Source organism: Taudactylus pleione, unplaced genomic scaffold, assembly GCF_031769625.1.
Source record: "Taudactylus pleione unplaced genomic scaffold, aTauple2 ptg000201l, whole genome shotgun sequence".
Classification (NCBI taxonomy): domain Eukaryota; kingdom Metazoa; phylum Chordata; class Amphibia; order Anura; family Myobatrachidae; genus Taudactylus; species Taudactylus pleione.
In genome coordinates, this window is record NW_028284603.1 from 11,166,547 (window position 1) to 11,188,336 (window position 21,790).

A 21,790-nucleotide genomic window follows, 5' to 3' on the forward strand; every position below is an offset into this window, starting at 1 on the left:
ATTTGGTCAGTACTGGGCCCCACAATTTCTGATAGAAGCCCTGCCCACAGCAGTTCCATTGCCATATGTTGCCTATCCCTGAATTACAAAGTGGTGGAATCAGGAATAGAAAGGGGAGCAGTCCAAATCATATTTGCCTACCTTTGTTGTCTCCTCTCGGGGAGAAGTCTTGAGAGGTTATGCAGATGACATAGGATGGGGACGGGTCTGGGTGCATCACATCATTAGATCCTGCCCCCAGCTGCAAAATTCCACTAATCACGGTTCCATGGTGAAGAGGGAGGGCCAGTAAGATGCAATATGATGAAAATCTCATCATATTGACAAAATCCTATCCTCACTGCAGTATTCTCCCCGTCCTGCCCATTTCACTAGGAAGTGGGCGGGATGTGGTCTAGGGGTCTAGGTCTAATGGTCTAGGGGTCTGCGGATATACTATGCAATGATTGGCTGTACATTTTGCATATACTGCACAATGATTTTCCAGTGCATTTGATAGAAAGATATCCCTACAGATTTTAAGTCCACCTGTTATGAACATAAGTATGGAAACGAGTGATGGGATCCATTGAGGTAACGGGGCGATATCCAATTACCAAGAACATTTTTAGGGCACTAATGGATCCCCCAGGGCTATCCAAATACCCCAAAAGCCGTACCAACACCGGCATTTATTGTGTCTTTTTTTTTTGTGACCCGAAAAATAATCGCCAAAAAGTGCTGTTTTTTCGCCGCCGCGATGGCGAAAACACATAGGTCCATTAACTTATCATGGATCCTATGTGTTTCCGACTGAAAAATCCTATTTGTCCCTATTTTTTGACCCCGAAAATATATGTAGGCTAATTGGATACCCCCCTCAGTGCACTAAAGCCCAGAAGATTCTCAAAAGGTGACTTTTACAAATCCTAGTATGGTACATATCAGTTTGGATTCATATTTCATCTCTTGTTGACAGCCAGAATCCATAGTTTGTGATGAGAGCAAATCTACACTAGGGGCCTGATCTATGGATGGTTCTAATGCAGCCACTGTTGTCGCCACTCTCTCAATAGCGGTTGCTGGATTGCACAAATGTTAATCTCAGCTTCTCTTTTGTGCTCCACTGTGCAATGGAGTTTATGAGTGGGGACTTTCAGGTTGTGTGGTCTGTGCATTTATGATGGAGTTAGTAAACACACCAACATTGACGGAACATTGGTTGCACCATCAACATTTGCAGTAGCCTAGGGTCTACTCTGGCTACTCTCCTCAAATCCAACTAAACATGGCCTCTGAAGCTTTGTATTTGAGATTGGGAACACAGCAGCATCCCCAGTGACGCCCATGACACTCTCATAACACGCCATTCGCAAAGAGTTGCAGTTGCGATTGAGACGCAGTCTCAGAAATGTATCGGTTTCAGCCATCCAACTTCTCTACTCTTAACCACTTCTAAATAAAATCTGTCTTCTTTCAAGCACTTTTCATGTGTGTTTTTTGCAAACCACAACTTAATACACTGCACAATATGCACAATTTGTATTCTCTCCAAGGACTCTATTGAATTGTAGGTGAAAATTTTCACCTACAATTGTAGAAATTAAGTTTTTGGACCATTCATCAAAAAGGTAAAGCAGGAGATATCACACATATCTCTTGCTTACCCAGAATAGCCCGCTGTCCCCATACACTAGTATGGGGAATGTATTCATCAAACTCTGAAAATACAATATTTTCAGAGCTTCACTGCGGGAGCATTCGCCATCTTCAGATAGCGAGTGCTCCCGCAACCCACTCATTCCCTATGGGAAGGAGTCCCGGGTCATGAAGAGGGATCCTTTTGGATCCCTCTGCCCCGTCCGGCTCCTTTCGCCGGACGCCAGGGCTTTTGTGCGCATTCCTGACCTGTAGGTCATGCATGCACGCTAGTTACACTGCTCTGAAAGGAGCAGTGAAAAGATCTGGGGAGATAGCTGATTTTCAGAACATTTGTCTCTGCGGTGCAATGATGAATTGCTCTGACGCTCGCGGCGAGTAGGAATGTTAATTATCTGGGTCCCCGATAGTTAACATGATGAATAGAGGCCCATGTGTAAAAATAGGAAAATCAGCTTTAGATCTAGCCATCTGAAATAAAGCCGTTTAATCACTAATGTGCCTTTAGTAAATCACAAACTGCACATGAAAACGCAAAAAAATAACAAAAAACATAAATTCGATGAAATCGCACTTTCGCTGATTTCCCTTCTGTACCTCAGCATCACTGATCATTATAAAGAAATATACTGTTCCGCAGAAGGCTGTTGTTTAAATAGAATTCAACTTTTGTGTTGTTTTAAACGAACAGACTGACAAACAAGGTGACACACATCTGAAAGTGTCACCATTCTTTTCTTTGTAGATCAGAACAAACAGATTAAATTTTTTTAAACAGATTTCCACTTTATGATACGTCTTTTGTTGGCAACGCAAGTTGTATTTGCACGTTGTTAAAAATGAGTGCGCTTTCACTCCTCAAGTAATCCACTTGCCAAACTTCTTCCTTTGGGGAGTTAAACAACTTTTACATGAACTGGAGGAGAAAATTCCTGTATAGGTAGCTGTTCCTCCTTTCAGTCATATCTATAGCATCTGGGTACATTCTGGGGAACTCTGGGCCATTCCTAAATTGCTATCAGCATAAACTGAGTGGCATATGTCCTTAGGACTTCCCTTTTTCTTTATATTGTGCTTCTTGGATTTGAAAGATCTAAAATGTATTGACTGTCGTGTTTTGCTGTTGAAGTCCTATGTTTAATCCTACACAGGATACTATGCAAATATTTTTCTGAAGTTAAAAAAATACACATCTTATAGATCGTTCCAAAAGTTTACAAATTATATCATATTCCTGCTGCATTTACAATTTAGGTGCGAGTTCGCAAGTACGAGTTTGTTTCATGAAACTCACACACTTCGCACGAATGCTCGTTCCTGAGAAACGCACAATCCAATTAGAAATGCCAGCTTGCACTACTCGTGGTGAGGATGTGCAAATTTTCTATAGCATGCAACTTGGGAGAAGTGCATGAGAAAGTGGGGAGACTATCCTGGACCCCCAACAAATGACAATTTCGTTAGCTGAATCATAAAGAAGACTGTTAGTGGGCATAAGGACAGTACTGGAGGTTTATAAATGGTGTCAAATGGCTGATTTGTGCATTTAAAAGAATAAGGGGGTCATTCTGACCCGCTCGTGAGCGTCAGGACGCTCGCAAGCGGGTCGATGTTCCCCACTGCGCATGCGCACGACGGAGGGAGCTCCGTCGTGGGCATGCGCGAGACCCGGGGAGCGATGGGCTTTCCATCGCTCCGGGTCTCGCGCCAAAGGGTGCGTGCTGTCGATGTTGATTGACAGCACGCCCCCTTTGGTGGGCGTGCCTGCCAGACGGAGGCGTTCCCATGGGAACGCCTACCGTCTGAAACCGGCCCCACTGACATCACTAGTGATGTCAGTGGGAGTGATTTTGGCTCTGATAGAGCCTAAATCACTCCAGGGCTTGTGGCAGGGAGACCCTACCGCAGGGTCTCCGTCGCAAGTCCGATGGTCATGATGGTCAAGACCATCGCGACCATCTTTTTGGCCGCTCGCATATGCTGTGGGTGGTCACCCACAGCTATGCGAGCGGCCAGGAGGCCGCTCCATTTTCATGGAGGAGGGCCCTGATTCAGAGCGAGCTCTCTGGTCAGAGCATTCAGCTCTGAATCAGGCCCTAAATCCCCAAAATTATAAAAAGCAAACTTTTTTCATTTAATCTCAAAAAAGTAAATGAAAAATGAAAAAAAAGTAGAAAAATTAGATTTTGTGGTAATTTGAGTTCACTTTAGTATTAAAAAACTGTAAATAATTTATAAAAAAAACAATTATTTTCCATTTTTAAAAATACTTTATTTAGAGTTGGGGTATCTAAACTAATGAAAAAGTTGATTTGGGGTAATTTGATGCCATTTTTTAACACCCCAAAATGACATTTAATTATAGGGCGAAGTAAGCTATTTGAAAACTTCTAAATGCCTAATTAATTAGTCATTAGGGGACTGTCTAAGGGGTTCTGCTCTGTGTCCTGATAATTTTACCTTAAAATAAATACCTTAATACAGAGGTTCCCAAACACGGTCCTCAAGGCTCCCCAACAGTTCAGGTTTAAGAGATATTCATGGTTAAGCACAGGTGGTTAAATTAAATTGACTGAGGTACTAATTATGTCACCTGTGCTCAACCATGGATATCTCTAAAACCTGAACTTAGGGAGCCTTGATGACCGTGATTGGGAACCTCTGCCTTAATACCTTAAAATAAAATAATTTCTCCTTACACCCTCGGGGAAAATGGCTTACATAAGGCAACTTGCACCTAACTAGATTGGCCCCTTAGTGTTATTTTGTACTTAAATTTTTCTATAAATCCTGAAACTACTTCAGTGGACTTGTTCGTGTTTATGATTTAACCGCCTATTGGGAATCCATTCCCAGGAGTAAAGATGCTCTAAAAAATCCACAAGTTTGAACTTTACAACTAGTGTTCAAATTTAAATGTCAGATTCACCACTAGCTTGCTGTTCATGCCGGAATGTTGCATCAGAGGTTGCTGCATGTGTTTTTTTTTTTTTTTTCATTTTAAATAGTATTTAAAAATCATTAATTAATAGAGAAATATATTTGTTAAATAATTAAATCAAATGACAAACACCTTTTTGTTTGAAGTCTGCCACCCTGGGTTTGAGGTTTGCCACTTAGGGTTAAGATTCCCCATTCACAATAAAAATATTTCAAATTTAATTTATACTTGCTTCAGCTGGTCTTCATGGGCCTGAACTGGCTTGAACATAGTAGAAGCTCTTTAACAATCTCAATTTTAGAAAGTTCTAAAATTCTACAAATTCCAAAGAATTTTTACAGATCTGTCAAACCAGTTGTGGATCGAGAAGGACAGTTTAAAGCGGCTCTACCTAAGAGAAACTTGCTGGAGGTGGCAATATAACTTGTGTGATGGGGAACATTGTTAGCCACATCAAACTTACAATCATATGTTACCACTGCACCAAGAATGTAAATTGTTTTCATTTTTAGGTTTCTTTATTATATAATGACCGGTAAGACAATTCTGATTGAGACCATATTATATGAAGCTTTTACACTACATTAGCCACTGATTTATGTACATAACTGAAGGAGCAATATTCCATTATACATTCAATGTTCATAGTATATCATAACGTGAAGAGTTGACTTCGTAACAAAAATTCAGCCCAGACATAGCAGTCCATATATTGTATCATATAAAAACTCATTGGTAATGTCACCCATTTTCTTCCTGCAAAGTAGCATGGTGACAATTACAAATACAGGGATGTTAAAATTCAAGTTTTCATACTTAGGGCCTTATTCAGAGATGTTCGCAAACCCTATGGTTTACATATACTGTATCTCCAATGGTGTGAGATCTGTACATACACAAATGCTGCACTGTGCAGGTCTAATTCTGCAACATCGCTCGCAGTGCCCCCTAAGCTGCAGCCTGAATGACATGCTGCTGCCACATGGAGGTGGGGACTGGGCGGCAATAAACAACATTCTCGAAAATTGGGGCGTCGGTCACGTTTTTGTGGCGTGCCACAGCCACTGTCTGCGTCTTCCAATGCAGCCTCACTGGAACCGACAGTGTCAAAACACCAGAACCTGAGGGTTACTCAGATGACCGAAGTTCACACAGAGTGAACCAATGCTGCATCTTTGGATGCAGCCCTTGGATCTGTGCTGTGGGCAGTAGGTGTGTTTTTAGACTCGACGCTTCCTGCAGCATTAGCATATTATTGCAGCGGCTGTACAATAATGTCCATCTTTGAATAAGGCCCTTAGAGCACTCTGGAGTGGTGTCTAAAGGTTTGAAAGAGGAGAAATTTGGATAACAGGTACTTCAGAAATTGCACTAGCCATTTATTTAAAAAAAAAATATTAGTTACTATTTTTTTCATCATTTGGCGCTGCTCCAATAAAAATCAATTGAATGGCATCACAATTGTTAAATGTGTCCTCCACTGTGATCAACAACAGTTTCCATTCAAAGAAAAGCATTGTATATAGCAGAATGTTACATGTTAGTTGCAACAGCCGGCACATGATGCCTAATGCTATCTCTGAGAGATATATATATATATATATATATATATATATATATATTATATAGAAAACAATTGATTGTTATAATATGACAGTGAAAATGAGTTATTCATGACAAGACCAGTTGTCACACTCTGGATCCCATTAGCATGTCCGGCAGTGTCTTATGCTACCTCCCATATTCCCCTAGAACGTACCTGTATGTTTGGTGTCCTCTCTGGCGGTTCCTGCGGTTCCATCTCATCGCCATGTTAGAATTACATCATACAGACATCCAGCCCACCAGCTTCAGGTAGATCCAGGTCACATAGACAGACCCTACAACCATCTGAACAGACACCCTATATAAAATAGCTAGTGCTGGCAGTCACTGCCAGTATGCCTTCTTTCCATTGTGGATGAACTACCTGGCTCCAGCCAGCTTATTAACTCCTGCAGTCCTAGTCTGCTGATTACTCTCTGCAACTTCCAGCATGCTCATTATCTTCTGCAGTTCTAGTCTGCTTAGTAACTTCTGCTCTCCTGTAAGTTCCAGTCTGTTTACATCTGCAAGTTCCAGTCTGCTAAGTTACTCCTGCAGTTTTCTACTGCACAATCCAGTTTACCAGCCAAAACCTCCCAACCTTTCTGCAGACTACATCAATGTAGCATGTAGTCAAAATGACGATATGTACAATGTCGACATTCATTATGTCAACATCACAATGTTGACATAATGTTGTGGACATTTTTAAAATGTTGAAATTCACATGTTGGCATGTTTTAGAATGTCGATATGTGTACAATGGTTGACATGTGAAACGCAGATATTCTGCACGGACCAGCAGTGGAGGGTTAGGGTTAGGCTGCGGGAGTGGAGAGTTTGAGTTAGGCTCTAGGGGAAGAGTTACAGTTAGGCTTTGGGAGGGGAGGTTAAGGTTAGGCACTAGGCAGATGGTTAAGATTAGTAATTAGGGTTGTGATATGCACCGCCGGAAGCGCCTCTGGATCTGCCTGAAGTCACTAGGCAGATGGTTAGAGTTAGTAATTAGGGTTGCGATATGCACCGCCGGAAGCGCCTCTGGATCTGCCTGAAGTCACTAGGCAGATGGCTAGAGTTAGTAATTAGGGTTGCGATATGCACCGCTGGAAGCACCTCTATATCGGCCTGAAGTCCTCATCAGCTGACTTACAAACTCGGAGGACACCACTAGAGCCCCTGGATCCACTGTTCTCATGGGCGTAGAGAGCCTCGCCGGGCCCGGAGGAAGGGGGCATGACCTAACATGGGGAGGCGTGCCATGCCCCCTTAAGATAAAAAAAAATGATTGAAAAAAATCTTATTTGCAGCTCTGCTCAGCTGGGCTGCGCCCCGCTGTGAGTTTCTCAACTGCTTCAGTCTAGGCCCGGATAAATAGTACCCACTCCCCCCTTTCTGCGCCCCTGACTGCACTAGGTAAGTCACCACTAGACCACCAGGGATGATTTGTCAGCATTGTAATCATGTCGACTTTTCACCAGCGTCAGCATGATGAATGCCCACATAGAATATTTGTCGACACTGTAAGTATGTTGACATGCTGCCTGTTTACATTATGTTCATGTCGACATGTCGACATGATGAATGTCGAAGTGATGAATGTCGACAAAATATACTACATCCAATATCAGTATTCTTTTCCTATATTGCTTGCACCAAATCTCCTGATCTGTATGAAGAACAACAAAATAAGGCCTGCCAGCCTACACAGCACTCCAGTTACCTCTATACTACTTTTAACCCTAGGCACCCTGACCAGAATCTCACACCTCCTAGTGTTTTGGCACTAGTTTTGAGGAGAGTAGGTGTAAACGATATGTGATCTGAACACCTAATTCAAAATTTATTTGCGTGAACAAAGACATATGAAAGACAGGATAAGTAAGACAGGATAAGTTAACTATAACTAAGAAACATGTACTAGGCAGGTGATCGATGTGTCAGAAGAGTACATGTGTACATAGGGCCTGATTCAGACCCGCTAACAAGTGCTATGCGCTCACAAGTGGGTCGATGGCCGGGCACGTGCGCGAGCCCCGGAGCGAGCGAGAAATCACTCGCTCCGGGGCTCGCAACAAGACGGGGCAGCTGTCGATGTTGATCGACAGCTCGCCCCATTTTGTAGGCAGGGAGGGGGGGTGGCTGGCCAAACGGAGACGTTCCCGAAGGAATGCCTGCTGTTTGAGGGCGGCCCTACTGACATCACTCGTGATGTCAGCAGTTGAGCTTCCTGCTCTATTAGAGCAAGAAGCTCACTGGGGCTTGCGGGAATGAGACCCTACCACAAGGGTCTCGTCGCAAGCCCGATGGTCACGATGGTCGCGACCATCACCTGGCTGCTCGCAAAAGCTGTGGGTGGTCACCCACAGCTTAGCGAGCAGCCAGTAGGCCGGCTCCAAACAAAACAAAAACGCCCTGATACAGAGCGAGCGCTCTGAAAGAGCGTCCGGCTCTGAATCAAGGCCATAGACTTTTTCTACCTCAAAAATGATGTGCTTACCAGTAAAAGTGTACCTGAAAGTATAGTATGTGTCCCAAGATCCACCAACCTTTTTGCAGGAAGAAAAATGTTGTACATTCTTCCAGAAGTGTTAGACTTCCATACATCTGGCATCAACAAGGTACAACCCTGATCTGCCCAGCTCCTCACATGAAAAGGTGTAAGCATGTGTTGCACATGCTGCCATCTTGGCCTGAAAATTCATGTTCTTAGATATACATTGGTAACATTGCAAACTGCAAATTGCAGTGTGCTTTTGCAGTTTTATAGATGAGCCCGATAATCTGTAGGGGATGGATACGGCTTGCCGGCGCTCAAGGTTCTTGGCACTCAGAATCCTGACACCGGCATCCCAACTAGGTTACAAGGCCGGCTCCTATAGGTAAGTAGGCTAACCCTACCTCTAAACCTAACCTTCTTTCCCCGCAGCCTAAACCTAACCCTCCCTCCACAGCCTAACCCTAACATTCCCCCTAGTGCCTAACCCTAATCCTCCCTCTAATCCCAATACTCAGGGCTGCCATCAGAAAAATGAGGTCCGGGACTGACCAAATAGGCAGGGCCCCCCAGCCTTGGCACCACCACAATTCTGTATTTTCCTTATAGTGCCCCCTGTCTGTATTTTTCTTCTAGTGTCCCATGTCTGCATTTCTCTTCTACTGTCTGTACATTTCTTATATTGCCCCATGCTTGTTTTTATTCTAATGCCCCCCTGTCTATATTTTTATTCTAATGCCCCCCTGTCTGTATTTTGCTTTTAGTGCCCCCTGTCTGTATTTTTCTTCTAGTGTCCCATGTCTGCATTTCTCTTCTACTGTCTGTACATTTCTTATATTGCCCCGTGCTTGTTTTTATTCTAATGCCCCCCTGTGTATATTTTTATTCTAATGCCCCTCTGTCTGTATTTTGCTTTTAGTGCCCCCTGTCTGTAATTTTCTTCTAGTGTCCTCGTCTGTAATTTTTATTGTAATGCCGTATGTCTGTATTTTTCATCTAGTGTCCCCTGTCTGTATTTTTATTATAGTGTCCCCCTATCTGTATTTTTATTATAATGTCCCCCTGTCTGCATTATTCTTCTAGTGCCCCCCTGTCTGTATTTTCTTAAAATGCCCAGTCTGTATTTTCTTCTAGTGTCCCCCTGTCTGTATTTGTATTATAGTGCCCTTCTTTTTATTTTGCCCCACCCCATTAATATTTTCTTTACATACAGTAGCTCCTCACCCCACCTCCTGCATATTGTTTATTTCATTAATATGCTCTTTCCTCACCCCCTTCTCACACACACAGTCTTCAACTGCCACAAAGTGTACTCTGCCTGTACACAAAGTGTACCCCTCCACCTGTATGTTTCTGAAAGGGCTATCCTTCTCCCACCCGCGATTTGTACCATGCTCCCCCAGGACTAATGCTTACTTACCTACCAAGAAAGGTGATCTTCTTCTTCTTGCTCCTTCTGTTTTCTCCCAGGCGGCTCCTCTGAGGCATTGATGCGTCTTCATTACCTCATGAGCACGTCGCTGCCAGGAGCTAGGTGCTGCTGATGCCTGGTCTGCACTGAACACTGCAGAGAGATCATTGGTGCCAGACATTTTTAGGAAGGAGCACTGGGCTCCGGTAGGCGATTGAAAGGATTGGTGTGCAGCTCTCATCAGCATGTCTGGTTCAGCACTAGATGCAAACCCTGCACTGGTGCCCCCTCCACACCGGCGTTCATGGAACATTCCCAACTTGCCTCACCCTTGTTATGACACATTTATAGTAGTGGCGGGCGGTACTAGGAGCATGCAGGCCCCCCGAGTGTCCGACGGATGCGGCGTTGGTAGGAGGCAGAGCGGGAGGGCGCCCTTGGCCTGTCAGTCACTCACTGCTATTGTGTGGCGAGTGTCCGGGCCCGGGACTACAGTCCTTGCAGTCCCCCGCTGGTGGCGGTCCTGCCCATACTTACCCTCGGGATGTCAGCAGACAGGATGCTGGCACCGGGATTCTGACTGGTATCAGGATTCCGGAGCGGGCATTCTGAGTGCCGACATCCTGACCGCCTGGATTATAACTACTGGCATTTTATGAGCTATGTTTCCTTCAATGAGCTTTGCAGTTTCATTACCATCATTGATGCTTAGTAAATAAAGATTGTGGAATATCAGACCATCTTAAGGAATTTCTCAAATATCTACTTAGCTGTCACTCTTGCAGGGAATAATACTGAATATTTGACACTGATCCTACTACGTTATTTGAGATGAAACAGAAACACATTACAACACTCAATATTTTATTACAGGTACCATATACTACGGTAAACAGCCTTGACATTCGACACACTCACTGGGCCAAATGTAAAGCCCACGATTTGCAGAAGCCAGCGCAATAGCGAAGGGATAGTCATTAAAGCAGTAATTAGTTTAAAGGCAAAAACAGGTTTTAAATCTAGTGTCTATCTCAACAGAATTGCGTCAGCGCCTGCAAATTATGGGCTATTACATCACTGCGAGTAGTGATTGATACAAAATCCCCGGTGCAATTCAACATTGCTCAGGTGTGGAGACAGATCCGAAGATCAGCTGTCCCCATGATCTTATCACTGCTACTTTAGTAGTGGAGAAACTTTGCACTGCTGGATGTTTTTCTGCTCAGATAATCCTATGCATTTTCATTAAAGTGTGCGTAGTTATTGCTGTGGGTGTGTTCTTGTTTTATTTTTAGCAGAGCCATACTGTATGTATATTTTATTTTGATATATTTTTATTTTTTATCACTGATATAATTATCAGACAGCTCTCCAACAAGGTTTATATAAGAACTAAATTAAGAGTTATGGAGTGAATGAGAAAGAGGGAGGCAGTCTATTTATTCGGCCCTTATCAGTCAGGCAGCAGCCAGATAAACAGTAGGAATGGCCAATGGCATGCGCAATGGACAGAATTAGTGAGCACATCCATAAAGGAACTCTACTATGGACAAGGGCCTGATTCAGAGAAGAAATAGAAAGGCTACTGTGCTCACCCCTAGTTTGTGTAGTGTGTGGTGGTATATGCAGACACGGGCTAATCTAGGCTTGCAATAGTAAGTCTATTTAATGGTCAAAGTACAATTTTATTAACCAGGGAAAATTAGATTTACACAAGTGCAAAAATACGGTGAAAACAGATATACATTACATATGGAAATAACCAGTGTAATCCCTGGGGATAAATGTTATACAGATTCAAGGTAAGTTATTACTATGATAATACAGCAGGGGTATTATATAGCCTGGAAACAACAGGTATGTAATATAGAAGAGTCCTTATAGGTGTAGCGTACTACACGGCAGAGCCGTAGCTAGACTTTTTGGTGCCCTGTGCCAGAGAGAGCATTGGCGCCCAACACACACATTTTTAATTAGGAACATAAGATAGTGCACCTAAAAAGGGCCATGGTCTAATGGGGAAGGGCCAGGGAGGAGATAGGGGAGGCCAGGAGATGCTGGGGATAGAAGAAGAGGAAGCTACAAGTCAAAATGATAAACAGGAAAATTGACAGGCATAAACAGCGCCCCCTGCCCTGCAGTGCCCTGTGCCATGGCACAGGCCGCACTACCCTAGCTACGGTGATCAGTCAGTTAACAGAGAGCGGCATTCTGCTGTACTGTTATAAGTTCCATTATGTGAGTAGAAAAATGATTCACATTTATGTTTTTACATATGTAATGTGTATCTGTTTTCACCCTCTTTTTGCACCTGTGTTCTTCATACAGTGTGTATAGCTAATTTTCTCAAATTAATATTGTACTTTGACCATTAAATAGACTTACTATTGCAAACCTAGATTAGCCTGTGTCTGCATAGACCCCCACACACTACACAAACCGGGGGTGAGCCCTTTCATTTCTTCTATATGTACTGAGAGGTTTCAGGTACCTCTTACCTGTGATCACAGCTGCGTTTTCTTAGGCAACGCAGCTGCGAAAATATGCAAATGTTTGCAAAGGTCACCCGAGCATAAAGACACCCACTGCTGCCTTCTTACCTTTGTGCGACACCTACTTATTTAAATATTGGTAACATAGATGCACATCAAGCGGCCATCATGCCCTGGTGGCAGGTCTGACCAGCCGCATACTTGGCAACTCTCCTATCACACAGAGGGCTCTCATGCTGCATAGGAGAGCTAATTTATGGATGGCCAAATAACAGTGTTTAAACAGTCAGACACGCCTGCATTTTCCTGACCACGTCCCTGTTACCACCCCCCTAACACTGACTACCTGTAACTCACTGTGTGATGTATTCCTATGTGCGTCTGTAATCGAAATGCAATCGCAGTGCATGCGTAGTGCAGCTTATACGCATGACCGATGGCAAACAATTGCTTGATCTGCGTACGGAATCACCATTGAGTTAATCTCTCAATCAGGCTCACAGTGTACACTGTGACACCATGAAACATTGGGAACCCTCCATTGGAATAAAACTGACGATGGTTACCCACATGGAATTGAATCTAAAAACGATTGTCATTGGATTGGAAACATAGACGGTCCCCAACCATCGTTTCCAATGGCCATCCCTAATTAGCTGTATATTTGTGTGGGGTGCAAATGAGATATGCCAGTCTGCTGAGTCTTTCTCTCCCTACCTGAGAAAGGAGGATAGAAGCCTATTCAGAGATAACCACTTTTGTCTGTAGGTGTAACAAAACTTATCTCTGGGATAGTAGGTGTTTGGCAACCTTGAATTAATTACCCCCATTAAAGATTATTTTAATTCTAACAGGGAGGTCTGCAAACTAGCATCCTCTAATTTCGAACAAATGTATTATACATGGTTTCATTTCTTTCCAGACTGTTTATTTGAAAATAAAACAAAAAAAAACAGCAAGAAAGAAAGCTGTTAAAAACACAGTTACAGTATGATAATATCTGATGCTAAAGAAATACCAACAATTAAGCTTTTAATGTTATAAGCAATTTAACTGTCCCCATCCGTATGGCATAGAACCTAAGGATAAATCATAATATCATATATGACATATTATATAAGCAATTATGTATCTAATGACTTTATAGGGAACATTTCCAACATTATATCACTACTTATCATAAAAATGGCACAACACCCCTAAGAAATATGTTTATACGATAACCAAAGGTGGAAAAAAATATAAATATATGAGTATCCCTCAGTGATTATGATGTTTACTGGTAAATAAAATGATGTTCTCTTATAGAAGTGTGAGGGGTCAAGGTTCTATTACCCAGGTTTGATGTGAAAATAACCCCTGGTGCAAGCCCTACACTGGCACCCCCTTCCCTTCAGAATCCAATTTAAAACTCTCACACTCAATTATTACAAAGCCCTCACCCAATCATCTCGTATTTAAATCTCTGACCGTATCTCCCTTCATACTCTCGCCCGTCCACTTCACTCCACAATTGAATGCCTCCTCTTCTTCCCACTGATTACTTCCTCTAGGGGCGTTTAATGAGAGGAAGGGGTCTGCGTGCGGGCCCCCTCCTCTCCCTGGCAGTCCCGCAGTGCACTGTAGATTCTGGCTTAGCGCCAGAATCTACTGTGCATGCGCTGGTCTCTGGGAAAATGGCGCACGTGCAGTTTTCCCGGGAACGATAGTACTGCGCATGTACAGGTCACTGGGAAAATGTCCGTCGCCATTTTCCCAGTGATTTTTGCTGCTCTGCAGTGCTAGCTCAGCACTGCAAAGCAGCACTATGGAGAGATAAGTATAGGACTATGGGTGCAGGGTGTGAGGTGTGGGCACACCCTGCACCTATTATAGATACGCCCCTGAGTTCCCCACACCTCCAAGACTTTGCTTGTGCTGCTCCTTTCCACTGGAACTCTCCTCATCTCCCTATCAGACTCTCCACCTCTCTACAAAACTTCAAACAAGCTTTCAAGACCCACTACTTCATCAAACCCTTCCAGCTCCCATCCTAACCCACTGCCCCATACTCCTTGCTCTCTTTCTCTCCCCTCTGTGGCATCCCTGTCTGTCTGCCCCCCCCATTAGACTGTAAGTTCTCATGAGCAGGGTCCTCTTCCCTCTCCTTCCCTCACTTATACCATCATCTCCCCCCCACACTGTCTACAACAGCACCTATCCCTTGGTTTCTGCCGTCCTGCTGCTTATTTGGTTATTATGACTGCAGCAATGTTTATAAACCATGTCCATGTCCTGCTGTGTTCTGTAGTGTAAGTCACTTTTTTCTTGTCTTGTTCATACTGCCTCTGTTTATGTACTTTGTAGGGTGCTGCAGACCCCCTTGTGGTGCCATATAAATAAAAGGATTATAATAATAAATAAGTACCCTTGCAGAGAGAAATATCAGAGAGTAGTCCCAGCCAGGGACGCTGAGAGGGGGATGTGAATAGGTACAGATTAACCTGGACCCAGGTCAGCCAGTGATGGGGTGCGTACCTTTGTATCATTGCAAAGCATTGTGATCTTGATGTGGCTACGCTCCACATTTGGCCATGCCACAGTGGTCCTGGTCTCAGCATAAGCCAAGTGAATGATGGATACCTATTCAATTATGGACCTATGGATAGTAAAGATAAATGAGAAACCAGGGCTTTCATAATCTATAGATTTTGTTCCACAATAACACTTTCTATATTTTGGGTTGATCAAGTATTTTACTGTTCCCCATAGTTTTCACCGCTTTAGATCTTATGGCAACATTTAGAATAGACAATTTGCTAAATAAAGCAGAGCAAAATAATACAAATCAGATGTACACTTCCTTATTCCCAATCCAGGATCTTGATGTGGTTTCAGATGAAGGGTTGAAGGATTTAGAAAACTCTATCCCCTCCAACACTGAAAGTAAAGTATGAGACAGAACTGTTGTGTTGTATAGAAAGGAGCCATGTCCCAGTATGTAAGCTGAATCCTAGAGGAGCAACACCTAAACTAGTAGTCAGATGTGGTCCATTAGAAAAAGAAAATTTTGCCTCATGTTTGGTCCTATAGAAGGTCTGTAAGGATCACTAATGATGAACATATCTTTCTGCAAATGCTCTAATGTCATTCTTTTATGAAGCACATGTGTGTTCATAAGGTAGTGACTTAACTTTGCTCCTTCTGATGTATAAACTGGGCACATTAGGGCCTAGCCAGATTTTGGCAAGGTATGTGCAGTTTTCTTTATTCTGTATTGAATTATCATAAATACTACACTGCAAGGTCTTCTCTTCCCCTATATTTGAGATGTTCAAGGTACAGGGGTGTAGCCAGAACTTTGTGGGCCCCAAAGTAACATCTTGAAGGGGTCCCAGTCCCAATTCCTCTAGAGAGACACCTCTCTTCACATCAGTTAATATTCCCATAGTAGTGCTCTAGTTCATTTTATGCCCCATAGTAATGCACATTATGCTATTAGTAATCTGCCACACAAGCTATTGACAAAGATGGATGGCAGCACTATTGCCCCCCCCCCTATAGTGGTGGTGATACAATGTACTTGCAGTGTCCAGTATGGGCTCTGTATGGCAAGATCTGGCAGGTCCTAGTGACTGCTGAGTTAGCTTACCTTGCAGGGTACTGGATAGGTGGCAGGGCAGGAGTGCACTGCTTCCAACATATACCACAAAGTGCCTTAGTTCATAATATGCCAGATTGTAGTGCTGCCAGTACAGTACACATTATGCCACACTGTGCCCCCAGTTCATATTATGCCACAAAATATCCCCCATGGCCAGATTAACAATGGGGCAGATTAAGCAATAGCTCTAGGCCTCCACATAAGAAGAGGCCCATCATCATGGTAGCATGATGATGGCTAGCTGCCTAGCTGGGCACACAGTTGGCCATAAATCATAAGTATTAAAATTGTATTTCTAGTTGGTGTTGTTGGCCACATCTACACAGAACCACACAGTGCTAGTCACAGCTCCTCCCCTTCTCAGTATAGGCTCTTGGACATTTTCAGCACCAGGACCATGTGGTTGTTAATCCTGCCTTAATGTCTCCAATACATATTAATCCACATTGAAGTGTTCGTAGTACATATTATACTACATTGTTCTGCACCCAGTTCATATAATGCTACATTGTAGTGTCCACGTATATACTATGCAATATTACAGTGCTTTCAGTTCATAAAATGCCTCATTATAATGCCTCCCAGCTCATATTATGCTACATTACAGTGACCCCAATTCCTATTATGTCAAACTTCAGTGCCACAAGTTCATATTATATCACATTACTGTGCCTCCAGTTCATATTGTGCCATATTACAGTGTTTTCAGTTCATAAAATGCCTCCGTAAAGTGTCTCCAGTTCATATTGTGAAACTTTACAGTTTCCAGATATAACAACCAATACACACATATAATTTAGCATTATAACATTCACTGCACGCACTACTCACCGAAAATGGAATGTCAGCCCATTAACCAGCCATATCCGACAAATCTGGTAAGAGATTATAGGGCCTGATTAAGAGCTGCATGCAATGCCGATGTTCATGGAGGTGAGTTATTGCTACTATGGCAGTGGTGTCCCTCCCCACGGTGTCACCTGGGAGCGGGCATGGCCTTACGGGAAGGAGGTGTGGCCTCATGGTCCCGTGCTTATTATTGGGGGACGGGGGTGCTGGAGGTACGGACTACCCTGTGTGCAGTGCCGTCACCCTCACAGTGTCAGTAGCCGAGTGCTGCACTTAATGCTATAGTGCAGCACCTGGCTCCTGTCACTAAGTGGGAGTCTGCACCTTGGTGTCACCCCTCGGTAGGTGACACCCGGGTGCGTCCCGTACCCCCTTGTGACACCACTGTTCTGCACGTTCCCAAAATTCCATAAAAACTCCCATTACTCATGCATTCCTCACAGACTGTATGCACAAAGGCACACAGCATTAGCGATCTCTTGGAAAAGTGCTGGGTGTAATTGAGCAGTGACTGGGAGGTGGCTGGGAGACGGAGATGGTCCGTCTTCTCGACGTGTTATGGGAGTGTCAGGGGCGTGTTGCTGAACTGGTTGCGTATAGAGGCACTCAATCATTCACATTGGAGGCCATACTCAGATGGTGAATCTGCACCTGCCATAGGTGTGGTGCAGGTTTTGATGGTGCAACCGATGGTGGTGTCTAAAGAAGCACCAGGCGGTATTACAGCATGTACCGATGCAGTAAGTGGGCATCTCAGTCCTTGCACTTTGCGCTATGTACACCAGGGAAAGACTATGTAAGGGCATTTGCATAATATTGCAGATGGACAACCACCAAAAGACGTGGATGCATCTGCATCCACTTTTGAAATATGCCCTATATCACATTGGACTCTTATCTTATTGTTATTTCACCTTATTTACTGATTGTGATGCTTCAAGCAATTTATTCTTTCATCCATACACCTCCGGCTGCATTTGCATATTTGCAAGGATGGAAATGCAAAGATTCCAGCGTGCAGCATTGTAATTCCATCCTCTGCTGAATTAGCCCCCAAAGCTTAATCTGAACCAAAACTCTTGAGGGTGGTTTTGCCAAAACTAAAACACGGGGGTCCATGCACATCTCTATAAAATAGTTCATTTCTTTGGAATGAAACATAAAACACATTTGAAAAAAATGGCTTATCAATAATTATATCCATTTGGTGACAGTAACCAGATACAATTAGACAACAATATAACAATATAATATTTAAATGTTGTTGTTTTTTTATTGGCAAGTTATTTAAGTATATATAGTTATAGCAGCTTCCAGGTGACATTACCTGATACACTTATCATAGCACATTGCAACATATATTATACATATTTTATTATGTCAGAAGATTTAATGAGTTAGATATTATTTAGAAATTCATTAAAAGATATCTAGAAATATATCTGCGTTATTCTTTAATTTTATGGAATTATTAATGAAGATGGATGATCTTGACCAGTTTTTCACCATTACTGGTACTTATATAATGCATATTTTGGGTTACTTAGCAGTTATTATAAAAAGAATAGATAAAGGGGAATAATATAATCACAAATCTTCACTTGAATGTCAAATTAAATGGAGGATAGTTAAATGTCATTTAGCCCCATGGGGAAAAAAATGCAATTGATTATACTGGCCGTATTCCAGGTTCCTCTGTTTTATCGAGAAGACGAGGGTGCCCCTCAGTGCGGACACTCCCTTCTCTACCTTTCCTTTCTGGCACACTTTAATGACTTATGTAGTCATTAGGAAGAAAGCAATTTTTACAGAAAATGGTATGTTTCATTTGGCATAATTCCATAATAATGAGAGCAATTATGCTTGGCTGAACAGGCATATATTCTTTCTCTAGTGTTGCCCACACTTGTCAGTAGCCTCTTACATAGGGCCTGATTCAGCAAGGATCGGAACTGCGATGGCGGCTGCTATTACGCACGCAGTCTCGCTGCGATGATATGCTAATCCATTGCGATCGCTATGCCATCGCAGCACAACATAAGGATGCCACCTTACCATACACACATCCGAAATGTTTAGCAAGACTGCAAAACCATCGGTAACGTAGAGTACAATCGGAGCCTCACGCACACTTGCACAAAGTCAGACCTTACTCAGAAATTGCTAACCTTCCGGTACACAGAGAGAGCTCAGGCTGCGTATGGCATCGCAGTGTATAATTTATGCACGCCCCTGCAACGGCGTTCAAACGCCCTGGCACGCCTGCATTTGGAGAGTTCAAGGGAAATCGGACATCGTGAGGACATCGCCAATTGTGTAGGCACCTTACGGGCAGCTAGTTAAAAAAATTTTATTAAAGTTCCACCCTGACTCTTTCAAACAATTCAACTGATTTGGAAGCTGTTTCTATCTACAAATACATCATGCCATTTTAGCTAACTGTTGAATTCAAGAACAGTGTATCTAGCTGCCATTTAAATCTTCTTTAGCTACTACTTATTAATGTGATTATTTGTCTCTGCATTTTTTTCCAGTATCTTTTATTTGCTTATTGAAAGTTGGCACCAGAACATCATCACATATATCGCTTGTGGGCAGGTTTTACCATGCATGTATATAGATTAGATTATGCTGTCATCACATGTCTTTACCTCCGGTTATATGTATGTGGGAAGAACACCATTTCCCCTTCCTTTGGTCACACATTTCTTTAGCATACGAGAGCTGGAGGGGAGATGTGTGTCATTTTTGAGAAGGCTGACAGTAGGGCTCCCAGTGATCCTTCTTTTCACTTAAGTGGGTTTTTTATTGGATTAATACTGAAGAATATATGGATGATCTTGACCAGTTTAACACCATCCCCACTTGTCATGCTGTGGGCATTAGGGTATTAGTGTATGTTTTGGTATAACACAGACTGTTTGCTCTAAAGAGTTAATATTGGAAGATAAGATTTTTGTAATGTGTTCCACTTCAGAAAGTAACAGTAACTATATCACTATAGTCTTTATTCTGCTGGGAATTTATAAGCTTAAGGTGTTGATATATGGAGTGTGCTACTATGTTTTCCTCCACAATGCTCCATTAGATGAAGCATTCTCCTTTACCAAGATGGCCGCCATTGGGTAATCTGCGCATGTGCGGTTACATGTTTTTCACTGTGTTTGAGCGCCGCAGTTGTACACACATGAGTGTACCACTCAGCACCACAAGGACCCGGAATATCTGTGTGTCTTTTATTCCTGCCTTACATACATGCAGGCGCAGATTGGGATGCAGAACCAGCCCTGGAAAATTGTGAAGCAGTCCTAAATGGGGAGGGGGTAGGGGGGGGAGTCTGGGAATAGGGCGGTATCTGATGACTCACAATGACATTGTCACTCAATGTTATTCTGGCCCACCTCGTCTACTATATAATTTGAAGTGCTAACATAGATAAGCTCACATCACTGTTATGTTGCCTCCTGCTATAAGTTGCTAGCATAATGCAGATGTGAGCAGCTAGGAGGATAATTGTCCCTTCTCTTATCAATACAATGAACCACATAGCCCCGTAACCCACATACTCCCCCTCAACTACCTTCTACCTCAAAACAACAGCTCTCAAAACCAATACAGTATCAATCTTATTATTATTATTATTATTATTAGGGGTGAGCGGGTTCGGATTTCTGAAATCCGAACCCCCCCGAGCCCCCCCGATCCGAGGCCGATCCGAGTCAGGCTCGACTTTTCCCGCTTGACTCGGATCTGAAATCGAGGCAAAACGTCATCATCCCGCCTTCCGAGTCTCGCGGGTTTTGGATCCTATATAAGGTACCTGCGTCGGCGCCATTTTCTCACTCAGCTGTGGACAGTGAAGAGGGAGGGTAGGAGTTAGGGCTGGCTGGGCTGTGTAGTGTAGTGTAGTGTAGTGCTGCTGTTGTCCACTACTTCTAAGTACATAGGGGCTGGCTGTGTTGTGCTGTGCTGCTGTTGTTAATAGGGGCTGTGTCCACTACTTCAAAGTCCATAGGGGCTGGCTGGACTGTGTTGTGCAGTCAGTTCTCCATAGGTGCTGTGTCCACTCCAAAGTCCTGTGCAGTGTCCCAGTCCTAAAGGGGTGCTGTAGTGTTGTCCAGGGGGTGCTCTGTCCATCAGGGGTGCTCCCCCCAAGTGCTAAAAAAATTATATTTTTTGTGTGTTTGTGAATTGTGTGCGCAGTAGCCGCACGTGCATCAACAAAGTAGTGCCAAGCGTGCGCCTGTGTCATAAGTAAAGGGCCGGCTGGCTTGACCGTTAAAGGGTGCTGTAACCCCCAAAGTACACTCCAGTCCAAACCAAAAAATAAATTATTTTCTGTGTTTGTGATTTGTGTGCGCAGTAGCCGCACGTGCATCAACAAAGTAGTGCCAAGCATGCGCCTGTGTCATAAGTAAAGGGCCGGCTGGCTTGACCGTTAAAGGGTGCTGTAACCCCCAAAGTACACTCCAGTCCAAACCAAAAAATTAATTATTTTCTGTGTTTGTGAATTGTGTGCGCAGTAGCCGCACGTGCATCAACAAAGTAGTGCCAAGCGTGCGCCTGTGTCATAAGTAAAGGGCCGGCTGGCTTGACCGTTAAAGGGTGCTGTAACCCCCAAAGTACACTCCAGTCCAAACCGTCTTGTCCGTTTGGTTCCGACTCAGCTTGTCGACTACGTTACATGCCTTCATCGTACTACACTCCAATCCAGAATACATCAGCAAATGTACAAGGG